At 46.5% G+C, this 11284-nt stretch overlaps 1 long non-coding RNA gene across 1 annotated transcript in view; it reads left to right on the top strand.

The window, feature by feature from the left end:
* Positions 1 to 4625, top strand: part of LOC128561828 (uncharacterized) — a 49482-nt gene extending 44857 nt beyond the window's left edge. Inside the window, exons 2-3 of the long non-coding RNA XR_008373352.1 lie at positions 3165 to 3280; positions 3673 to 4625. This is a non-coding gene — a long non-coding RNA (uncharacterized LOC128561828). The remainder of the gene's footprint in view (positions 1 to 3164; positions 3281 to 3672) is intronic.
* Positions 4626 to 11284: the final 6659 nt, after the last annotated feature.

The raw sequence follows: 11284 nt of genomic DNA on the forward strand, positions 1-11284 counted from the left end.
TCCTAGTTTTGAATTTACTTTGGACTTTTCCCTGAAGATGTGACTATGATTTTGATTCAGTAGGGTCCTCTGGCTTTGCTTCTGGGAACATGCAGTAGTCAAGTCTCTATGTGATTTCTTTGGCTGTAAACAGTGTCAGTAGTATCTGTGTTTTCCTTAGCGTGTTAAGGTGGAGTTATTAGTGGAGCCTGTGGAGAAGTTATGCTGGGGACTGAAATGCCAATGGGGCCCATCTTTAGGTTTTTGTAGTAACAATGGTGAGATAGGCATATCTAGTCTTGTGCCCTACGGTGGCATACACTGGTACCTGTGTTGGTCATTCAAGTGGGCCAGGTCATATGCCAGTTGCAGTAGTGGTGCACAGGTGGGTGAGCAGACTCTTGAGTCCCTGAGGGGCCAATATGGCATGGGAAATGGCCATTGCAGTAATGACGTGCTCTTCTGGATTCCAGGTGCTATGCATTTGTGTTGGAAATAGCTGCAATTGGCACTGTATATACTGGCCTCCAGGCCAGCCAGTGGAGCTTGCAGGTAGGAGCCAACTCAGTTGGTAGTAGTATTTAGGCCCAGCCTCAGTCCCTTGGGAGGTATGCACTGGTGTTTTGGGTGGTGAATTGAGTTGTGCACTCCATTTAAAAGAGGAGGGTTAAGCCAGGCAAAGCTGGACTGGGTGGGCTCTCATTCACTGTCTGCACAAGCAGAATGTTTGTGTGGGTGGGTGGAAGCAGCTGCTGTTCTGAGGTCCTGCCACAGGGAGGGCAAGGCCAGCCCTAATGGCCACCGCCTTGGCTGATGGGTGGTGGACATGCATTCCTCTCATGCTTCAGTCCTGGCTTGCATACCCTACCTGGCTGACCCATGATACCCAGCAGTTGGAGCCTAGTCTCATAGTCACCAGGCCACAGGTGCCCTCACCTAACTCAAAACCAAGCCTCATATACAACTCTTGTCCAGCTCAAGTCTCAGGAGCAGCAGCCATACCCCAGTGCTGGTGACTGCAGCCTGACAGTCACTTCTCAATCTTGATGTGGCAGCCCACTCCCCGTGTGCACTCCAGTTCCACAAATAACAGCCCAAGTTTTCCTAATGCCTAAGACTAGAACCACTGGTTCCCAGGACAGCACACAGCCTGTTTAAAATTGGATTGAAAATGGTGTCTTGCTGTAGCTGCTTAGGTTTCCAAAAGGGCATGGGACCCAGGTTAGCTCCCTCCCTGGAGGGATTTCTCCTCATATCTCTGTTTCCTAAGTTAGACTCAGACCTTGGGAGGGTCACAGTGCTCTCCTGTGACCCAGACTGTAGGATTCCCCAGTGGGAAAGTGGACCACAGAAATACTCTTGCTCTCTCCCAGATACCAGCCAGTCCTGGCCAAGCAGGCTGCCTGTATTCTCTTCCTTCATTGTTTTTGGTGTCTTCTGTTGTTTTTCTATTCAATTCCCATGTTCCCTTTTGGATAATGTATTCAAAGTGTGATTGTCTATACACTATTTTGGTTATTCTAAGTGAATGAGGCATGATTGAAATGCTTCTAGTCAACCATCTTGAAAAAAACCCTAAGGGGCGGCACCTATGGCTCAAAGGGGTAGGGTGCCAGCCCCATATGCTGGAGGTGGCGGGTTCAAACCCAGCCCCGGCCAAAAACCACAAAAAAAAAAAGAAAGAAAGAAAGAAAAGAAAAAAACCCTAAGTACTACTTTTACATTAACTTGTTCAGTTCTTAAAACAATACCATGATGGAGATTGCTATTACCCGTTTAACAGGTTGGGAAACTGAGGCACAGAAAGGTTATTTAATTTGCCCAGGGTCACCCAGCTGGTAATTGGCAGAGCTGAACATATGTTTTACTGTTTATACTTTGTGATAATATAGGAAGACATTCCTCAGTTTTTGTTTTGTTTTTCACTTTAAATCTCTTGCAAGGACCTGGGTAAGATGTAGGGATAACTGAGAGAGCAAAGTGTCTGAACTGAACTGGGAAGGGAAGCCGGTGATGGCCACATCCCCAGAACTCTGGGGTGGCAGGGCATTGGAGAGGGCAGCTAGACAGCAGCCACAAGCCTGGGGCCCTTCCAGGAAAAGCCTCAAACCCCACTTAGGGGTTGGCATCCCTGTGCTGGGCAGTGCACACAGACAAGTCGTGGCTTCAAGGAGACCAGCAGAACATGGTCCTTGGGAGAGAGGAAAACCCCAGGGAAAGGCTGGCATGACCTTAGCCTTCAGATCTAAGAAGGGCTGCTCTGTGGAAGAAGGGCTGTAGGTAGCAGCTCTCCCAGGAGCCAGACAAGAAAAGATATGTTTCTGTTTGAGCAATGGCTGGGGGATTTCAGGGAGAGAAAGAAGTCCATTTCCAATAGGGTACAGAATTCAACCTTTGGAGAGATGACCATGGAGGGGACCTCTAGAGCAGTGGTTCTCAACCTTCCTAATGCCGCGACCCTTTAATACAGTTCCTCATGTTGTGGTGACCCCAACCGTAAAATTATTTTTGTTGCTACTTCATAACTGTAATTTTGCTACTGTTCTGAATTGTAATGTAAATATCTGATATGCAGGGTGGTCTTAGGTGACCCCTGTGAAAGGGTCATTCAACCCCCAAAGGAGTTGCGACCCATAGGTTGAGAACTGCTGCTCTAGAGAGAAGAAACAAGCCATCTTAAGGTGGCATCTTCATTATCCCTGCCTTCTAACCTTCTGAAATTCTACCCATCTTTGAAGCTGAGGCCAGTTCTCCCTTTCTGTAAATCCCTTCCTGATCAACCATCTCCCACCTCCATAGAACTTACCAGTCTGTACTCATTCAGGGCAGGGAGCCATGGTGGGCTAAGGCTCAGACCAGACATTTAGGTGATGGAAGCTTCAGACACTCTTGAAGCTAACCTGGTTTGTCCTGGTTTCCCCAAGACACTCACACTCCATTTCTGTGGCAAATACACCCTCTCTACTATTGATTTGGTCTCAGGCATTAAGTCTCGTGGTCACCTCACTGGTACAGTGCCTCCTGGTATTAGTGGCTTCTTGCATGAATACATTTTTCAGGTCCATAGACAAACTTGCTGAACATTTACCATGTGCCAAGCACTAATGTCACTGCTCTCCAGGGATTATCTCATTTATCCCTCCCCCAACCCTAAGCGTTGGCGTTACTTTATCATCATATTACAGGTGAGGAGACAAGAGACCTAAGTACTCAACTGCTAAGGAGTAAGGAGTAAGCTGAGATGTGAACATGATGTTGAAACCCCAGGATTTGTCCCTGGTTCGTCTCTCAACGAAAGGAAGTAAGGGACCTTCTCATTCCTTTGTATCTCTTGTAGTACACAATAGTTGTTCAAAAAGTGCTGGCTTGTTGATTGTTCAAATACATTTCTAGCCTGCTTTTTCAATGATCAACGAGATAGGATGCTTTTGAGAGAATAAACTAGTGTTGAATCCACTTTTTCTAGTGCTAGACAAAATCAGGCACTTCTTGGAAGGAATAAGAGAGAGATTTCCAAGCCATGTCCTAGAAAATTTTATTCCAAACCTTTAGGGTAGCATAGAGAAATATGTGGAAAATTTGAAAATGAGGGATGCAGGGAGAAAACTTATTTCAGCAAAACTTTGATTAATTACTTCAGCCAGTCAAAACCCTTTATTAAATGCTCTTCTATCTTCTGTCTTTCATTTATAGGAGAGTAAAACTGGTTCATACAAAGATTGATGCTGAAAATGCACCTTCCAGAAGGCGTCAGTGTAGATGCAACTCGATCTCATCCTGTTCTGTCTACATGTCCAGTCACCTACAGTGAGATCTGGCATCCAGTGATAATCTCAAGCTAGAACCCTCCAAGAGCACCAAGAAATTTGCATTCTTTGTTCTTTGCTTGCTAAAAGGGAAAAGTAGACTCCCGCTTTTGAGAAAGATAATCTGATTTTAAGAGAAATATACAGAATGTTTTTCCTCTGAAGTTAACATTGCACACATAAAAAATGAACTTTTGAAGGAAGAACTTTTTGCAAACTCTGAATGCTTTGGTCAGTCGACCTTTCATTGTAACAAGTAAATCGGCAGCCACAAATAAACTGGGACAGAAAGTGCACACTTCGCAAAAGATCTGTCACTTAGCTAGATACTCTCTTGTGGTGCTTCTTTAAAGAGAGAGCATTTCTGGTACATTTTAAATAATTTCATTTGCTTGAAAGTGAGGTTTATATATTCTATTTAGAAAATCTGGCACAGTGTACCTAATTACTTAAGCTCTCTGAAAATAATATGTTAATACTGAAAGGAGCATTTCAGTCTGTAGCAGGCCATCCCATCTCCAGTTTTCTTCTATTACTAAGCATCCCCAAGGGATCTGACCACCCCAGATAGGACTCTACCTGGTGCTTCCACCATGGATGCTTAATCACTGATCTCTTTTTAGATTTTGTTTGTTTTGTTTTTCCCATTTATGGTGGAAAACTTCCCAACATAAAAGTAGAGAATATAATATAATTAACTACCATGGTACCTCTCACCTAGCTGCTGCAATGATTAACATAGGGCCAATCACCTTTTTTCTATACCTGATCCCAGTTCTCCCTCCCACCCAGATAACTTTAAAGCAAATCCAAACATCATGTAATTTCATCAATAAATACTCCGTGCATGAGCAGATATGAGCCCTCCTGTACGTACATACATGACAACAATACAGTTGTCACAAAAAATGATCAATAACTCTTTAATATTATCAAATTTCCCTGATTGTCTCCATTCTCTCTCCGTCTGTCTCTCTTTCTCTCTCTTTTTGCAATTGGTTTGTTAGAATCAGTATCCAGAGTCTCAAGTATCAGAATGATTAGCTGATCACTCATAGTCCTTGCATTAGAATGTTTGGTAAAAAAGGGGAAATGTATTGCATAATAAGGGAACTTTATAATCATCATAGATCACATTCATGAATGATGTCACATTTCCTAAGCATCTGTGACCACAGCATTTATGTCAGATGGATTACCATTGACCTCCTGTAGAGGAAATGGAGGCATGGAGGTGTTAAGGGATTCAATTAGTGGTCAAGCAGAGACCAGCCAAGTTCCCTGACTCGACTCTTTTTATGACATCAAAGTCTCATGATAACCCCCATCTCATTAAAATGATAGCTTCTGGGCCGGAGATGGAGGCTCAAGCCTGTAATACCAGCACTCTGGGGGCCGAGGTGGGTGGATTGCCTGAGCAAGAGCAAGACCCCCATCTCTGAAAATAGCTGGGCACTGTGGTGGGCACCTGCAGTTCCAGCTACCTGGGAGGCTGAGGCAAGAGAATCACTTGAACTCAAGAGTTTGAGGTTACTGTGAGCTATGACGCTACGGCACTCTACCAAGGGCAATGAAGTGAGACTGTCTCAAAAAAACAAAAAAATTATAATTTCTGATTTTGTGGGGCTCGTCAGGTTCCATTCTTTGTAAGCGCTTCATACGTAGTAGCTAGTGTAGCCATTGCAGCAACCCTATGAAGTAAGGGCCTTTATTCTTGCCATGCTGATAAGGACTCTCAAGGTCACCCAGCACTAGTGTTCAAACCCAGGACTTCCTGATTCCAGAGCTCATGGTCCTGCCACCTCTAATAGACTAGTATCAATGTAACAAGGGGACTGTAATTTTCAGTATTGAAAACTTACCTCCATTTACTTTCATCTTTTTTTCCTTTTAGAATTTGGCTTGAAGTTTAAAATAAAATCACATCCTTAAGAAGTCTACTATTCAGACATTTCATAATCATGGATGCGATTTTCCTTAATCTGAATTTGTGAAGTTGTACACAATCCTTGACTGGATAATTAAGAGCTGAACATGAATCTGAGATGCCGGACCTGTGTGCCCTGGCCTCACACCACCAGTGGCCAGCACCACGTGGTCCTCGCCTTGGCCCAACCCTTGCCCAATCTGTCTTGTGCTTTCAGAAGCAATCAAAGCCCTTTTTAGAAAATATTTCCTGGTCTTCTGTGGCCTTGGATGGACAGAGTTTTCCACTAGGCCTTTTTTTTTTCCTCCAGCCACACTGGCCCTTAAGAAGATGTTACTCAAGACTCTGCACCTACTGCAAACATTTTTAGGGCCTTGTGCAACTGCCAGGAACCCCACCGCGAGGAGGAGCCCAACTCAGGGAGCCTCACCTTGGTCACAGTGTTCATAGAGCCCCCTCGGAGGCCCTGCTGTCAGCATGCTGGCTCTGTTTCTCACACTTCCCAAAGAGCATATTCTTGTGAGGCAGCTGTTGCTTGCGAGGCCTTCTTTCAGCCCTAGTTGTTTTTCCCATGTTTGTAGCCCTGGTGTTTCCCCCACCCCCTTCCTTTTTTTTTTTTTTTAAAGGGCTTTTCCCTAAGTCTTTCTGCCACTGAACAGCTGTGCTCTGATAGTAGATAGAATGTTTTCTGTCCTCACCACAAGCTTATGAACAAAAGGGTTTTAAGAACCCTGATAAATGAACAAGGTCTCTGGGAAGATGAAATGTTACCAACATTTCAAACAATCAAAATCCTTGTGCATCTCGAAGGGTTTGCCCTTTCAGAGCAGTGCCGGGCGGGTATTTTGTCTTGGAGCCTTGGAGACTGATTTTCTTTTTTTTTTTTTTTCCAGCCTCTCTATCGACCTGACATGGGAAAGTTGGTCAGAAGGTGGCCCTTTGCTGGCATCAAAACCCCAAGTTTGATTTCCCATAGGCCGTTTGTTCTGCTTCGAGGCCCTTTGGAAAGTTTCGAGGGGTTCTGTCAGCAAAGTGAGCCCAAATATGGGCCTTTTGGTTTCTGCTTTCTTCTAGGTGATGCTAACCATCTGCCCTCATCTGAAAAAGCTTGTAGCCTACCTTGATTAAGTGCTACCTGTCTTCAGGTGCTCCATGGAGCACTTTTTACCATTATCCTGACTGATCTGTAAAGCAAACCTGTGAAGCTGCACTGGGACCCCTAAGTTTCTAATGAAGAAACTCAGAGTTAAAGAAGCTAAGTTTGCTTAGCAAGGATGTTGACAATCCTGCTCCAACTCGCATGCGAGCAGTGGAACCAGTATTCAAACCCAGATATTTGGGACTCGGAAGCCTCTGCCTTCTTTGATAAAAACGAAACACCTGAATGTCTGGCCAGGGATGTCCAGATGGGGGGCTCCTAGGCTGTTCTGCCTTCCTACTTCCAGGACCTCCTTCTAAACCAAAAAGTTTCTTCTTTCTTTAAACTCTTAGCTTCCTTCCCTGCCTCTGATCACGCCTCCTGAAGTGTGTGCTGTTTTTCTAAGTTCCTCATTTTAATGCCTAACTCCTAAGCTACCTGCTCTCGATCATTGGCAGTCTAGTCCAAGGTCCAACCCAGACATTTGCCGTCCACCCCAAGGCTCTTCCTAGTCCTGCCTCACATGGGAACAGAAAGGTCAGGGCTTAAAGGAAAATGACAGATGGAAAGAAAAGCCTCCTCCAGCCTGGGGAGCTCCGTGAAATCCTTCATTATGGGATTTTCCTTGTCAAGGCTGCAAAGAGAAGCCTGAAGGCTCACAGCAAAAATCGACAACACATCAAGGCACTGTACATGCAGGCATTGCTCCTCACAGTGAAAACATCTGACAGGCAGCCCCGAGGTTGGGGGAAATGGGATGACGAGGAAGGAGGACAACGAGGAAGGAGGGCGGAGGGAGGAGCGGGACGGAAGCGGAAACGGCCGGCTTTGTGACGTCACTTCCTCCTTGTTGGCACCAAGCCTGCTGTCCTCCATAGCGATCCCAAGAAGAGGTTTTAAAAAAATGTAGCAGGAAAGTCTTTGACTAGATCCAAGGAAGACCACAGAAAACATCCGAGTCCTGGAGAAAGGCATCTCCTTCTCTGGAAATCTTGAAGGTGAGGGTTGGGACTCAGCCACTGTTGGAGTCTTGGGATGGGACTGCACAGGCAGGGACTTTGTGATCTTGGCCCTGTGGATTCAGAAAAGAGGAGTCATGGGTTGTCCTTGGAGGCATTCTCTTCTCAAGCCAGAGTAGGACCAAATCAGTTGGTCCACACAAAGAATTGCCTAGAAATGGGCAATATGGAGCAAACCCCAGAGACTCCTTCCTTCCCATCCATGCAGCCTGCACACCTTTCCCTCACCTGCCCTCATCCTCCCAGTCCTTCCTCATTTCCTGTCCCCTTTGAAGTTTCCCATTGTCTCTATGGAAGAACACAGACAGAACATCTTTGTCCATGGAGTTCTCATGTTGACCAAAAAACACCTACTTGCTCGGGACCTAGAGCTGATTGCAAAGCACATGAGTCCATCAGGCTTGGGAGAGACTTCGTGCTTTGAGGGAGAAGGCAGGGCAGGTCCCAGTGCCCAGACATGGAGAGGCTGCCCAATAGGACACTGTTTTCCCTCAGCTGCTCCAATGCTTCCCAAATGGGGCACGTCCAGGTTCTTTTTTCTTTTCTTTTCTTTTTTTTTTTTTTTGTTTTGTTTGTTTTTTGTTTTTTTGAGACAGAGTCTCACTCCATCACCCTGGGTAGAGTGCCGTGGCATCATCATAGCTCACAGCAACCTCAAAGAGGGTTTAACAAGCCTCAGCCTCCAAGTAGCTGGGACTATAGGCGCCTGCCACACCCAGCTAGTTTTTCTATTTTTAGTAGAGACGGAGTCTTGCTCTTACTCAGGCTGACCAGGCTCTTTTATGCTAGGGGAGACTGTGAAAGTGCAAAGACATTTTTGTGGTGGCCTCTGGTCGAATATGCTGTAACATCTCCAGCAGAATATGGAATGTGTGGTGGTGGCAATGGTGTGGTATGGAGAGGATCCCACAGGTTCTATGCCAGCTAAATCAGCCTGAGTCATCTCATCCCCTCTAGTATCTGCTTCTCCTTTGGCCCCAAAGGGTTAATCTTAATTAGACTACTTGCCTTGTAGGGAAATAATGAGGATCAAGTGAGGGAATGTTTGGAAAGTTCTCAGAAAGGTTTAAAAGGTTTAATTGTTGTTATCCTGGATTTCAAGGAGTAGAGGAATAGGACCCTACAATAGGCTACCCCATGCCCTTCTGCCAAAATTTGCCAAGTCTCTGCAGTGACGGTGACCATACTCTGCCAGAAGCTGCAGGAGGAAGGGCCCTCTAGAAGCCAGCAGCAGTTGGAAACCAGAGAGAAGCATGGCTGGCTGAGCCTGGTGGCCAGCAAAAGCCACCTACATATATCCTTTTTTGCCTGGCTTGCTTCAAACCCCAGGAAATGCAGAGTTCCTGTGAAAATTTAAGCTGTGCCTGCTGGACCAGGCTGGTGGGAGGGTGGGGGGGCTGCTTTCTGCCAAATGGTGCCAGTAGGCATGGGCAGGGAGTGACAGCTGGGGGGTAGCATGCTAGAGGGGTCAGCCTTTTCCTGCCAGCCTGTGCTGGGCCTGGGCGCTTCTGCCTGTACTCAGCTTAGGTGATGAGTGGGGGGCTCTGAGAAAGGCAGGATGAGGCTTGGAGAACCTGTATGTGGGATGTCAGAGAGGCCTCGGGCCAGCAGGCAGGCATAAGATGCACACTGCCCAGTACAGACAGAGGGGAATTGGATTGAGCCTGGCAGGCCCTGGCTAGCTTTTCTTCCAATGGAGGCAGCTCCTTGCTTGGCTAGAATTGCATGCAAAGTCCATGGATCTCCTTGCTGTTCCTGGTGTGCAAAGACCCCCTGTAGCTCTTCCGCCCAAGCACCCTTCCTCATACACACAGGTATAGCTCCACCCTCAGGAGGACAGCCGTTGAAGAGGACTTGCCAGTTTGCTCCTGTGGGCGCATGTGCGTGCTGACCCTCTCTCAGCATTTCCTCTGCCCAGCCACCAAGCCAAAAAGGGTGGCTCACAGAGCAGGGGCCAGGGAAATGGAGTCGACAGAAAGGTCTGCCCAAGGTATGAATGGCACTGCTCCAAGAGCTCTGCCTTTTGAGGTCAGCCCTTCCGACATGGTTTTATTCTCCAAGGCACTGGGTAGCAATCTTTTTTTTTTTTTTTTTTTTTTTAAGAGACAGGGTCTCACTCTGTTGCATGGCCTGGAGTATCATGGCATCATCATAGCTCACTGCAGCCTCAACTTTCTGAGCTCAATTGATCCTCCTGCCTCAGCCTCCTGAGTAGCTGGGACTACATACAACCATGCCCAGCCAATTTTTCTATTTGTTGGAAAGATGGAGTCTCCCTATGTTGCCAAGGCTGGTCTCAAACTCCAGAGCTCAAGCAATCTTCTTGTCTCAGCCTCCCAAAGAACTAGAATTACAGGTGTGAGCCACCAGACACAGCCTCAAGTAGTAATTTTTATAACCTGAGGCTCAGCGCCTATAGCTCAACTGCCTGGGGTGCTAGCCACATACACCAGAGCTGGCAGGTTCAAATCGAGCCCAGGTCTGCCAAACAACAGCGACAACTATAACAAAAAAAAAAAAAAAAAATAGCCGGACGTTGTGGCTGGCACCTTGTAGTCCCAGCTGAGGCAAGGCAAGAGAGGGAGGCTGAGGCAAGACAATCACTTAGGCCCAAGAGTTTGAGGTTGCTGTGAACTGTGATGCCATGGCACTCTACCCAGGGTGACAGCTTGAGACTCTTGTCACCAAAAAAAAACAAAAAAATTATAACGTGGCCCTGACAGCAATTGGCTTCTAGTAAAAGGGCCCAATTCCCTTTGCAGTACACACCTTCTTAAGATCAATTTAAATAGCTCATAACATGATTTTAAAAACTAAAATGTACAGCTACTTGTACACATGGCCATTGAACCAGTGACCTTGGAGACTTCACTGGCCCAAGGAGTCCCCAGTACTTATTTCAAGCCCACTGCCTGTTCCCAATGCACCCTCATCTCTTGTCCCCCAAGGCCTTGGGAGAATGACTTTGACTCTCTGGTCCTCAGCTTATTCATCCTGGAAGGAGGGGGAGGGTGCAAGTTTCTTTCTAAAAGGAAAACTCAGTAATATACGAGTAATAACAATGCTAACTTGTATCTTGTGCTTTCTGTGTACTCTGATTCACAGCCAAAAAACTCTTACAATTTGAGTTGGTAAGGGCTTCACCTTCAATTCCTTCTCCCCATGATTTGCCTCACCTAAAGTTCTACCAGCCTGATCATGTTGCTCCCCAGCTCACCCAGTCACTCAACCACGCTTTCTGTGGGCATTCCCACCACTCCTACCAGCAGGTCTACCCTCATTGGCTTTTTCTTGGGATGTTGCAAGAGCCCGAGGACGTCCTTCTCCTGGGCTGCATCCTCCAACCGAATGGTTCTCTGCGAGGTAATGGGACGTGCTCCTGCATCTGGCCCGTGCTGGAGCTGTCACTGGAGCT

The sequence above is a fragment of the Nycticebus coucang genome, chromosome 12 (genome assembly GCF_027406575.1).
Source record: "Nycticebus coucang isolate mNycCou1 chromosome 12, mNycCou1.pri, whole genome shotgun sequence".
Classification (NCBI taxonomy): Eukaryota; Metazoa; Chordata; class Mammalia; order Primates; family Lorisidae; genus Nycticebus; species Nycticebus coucang.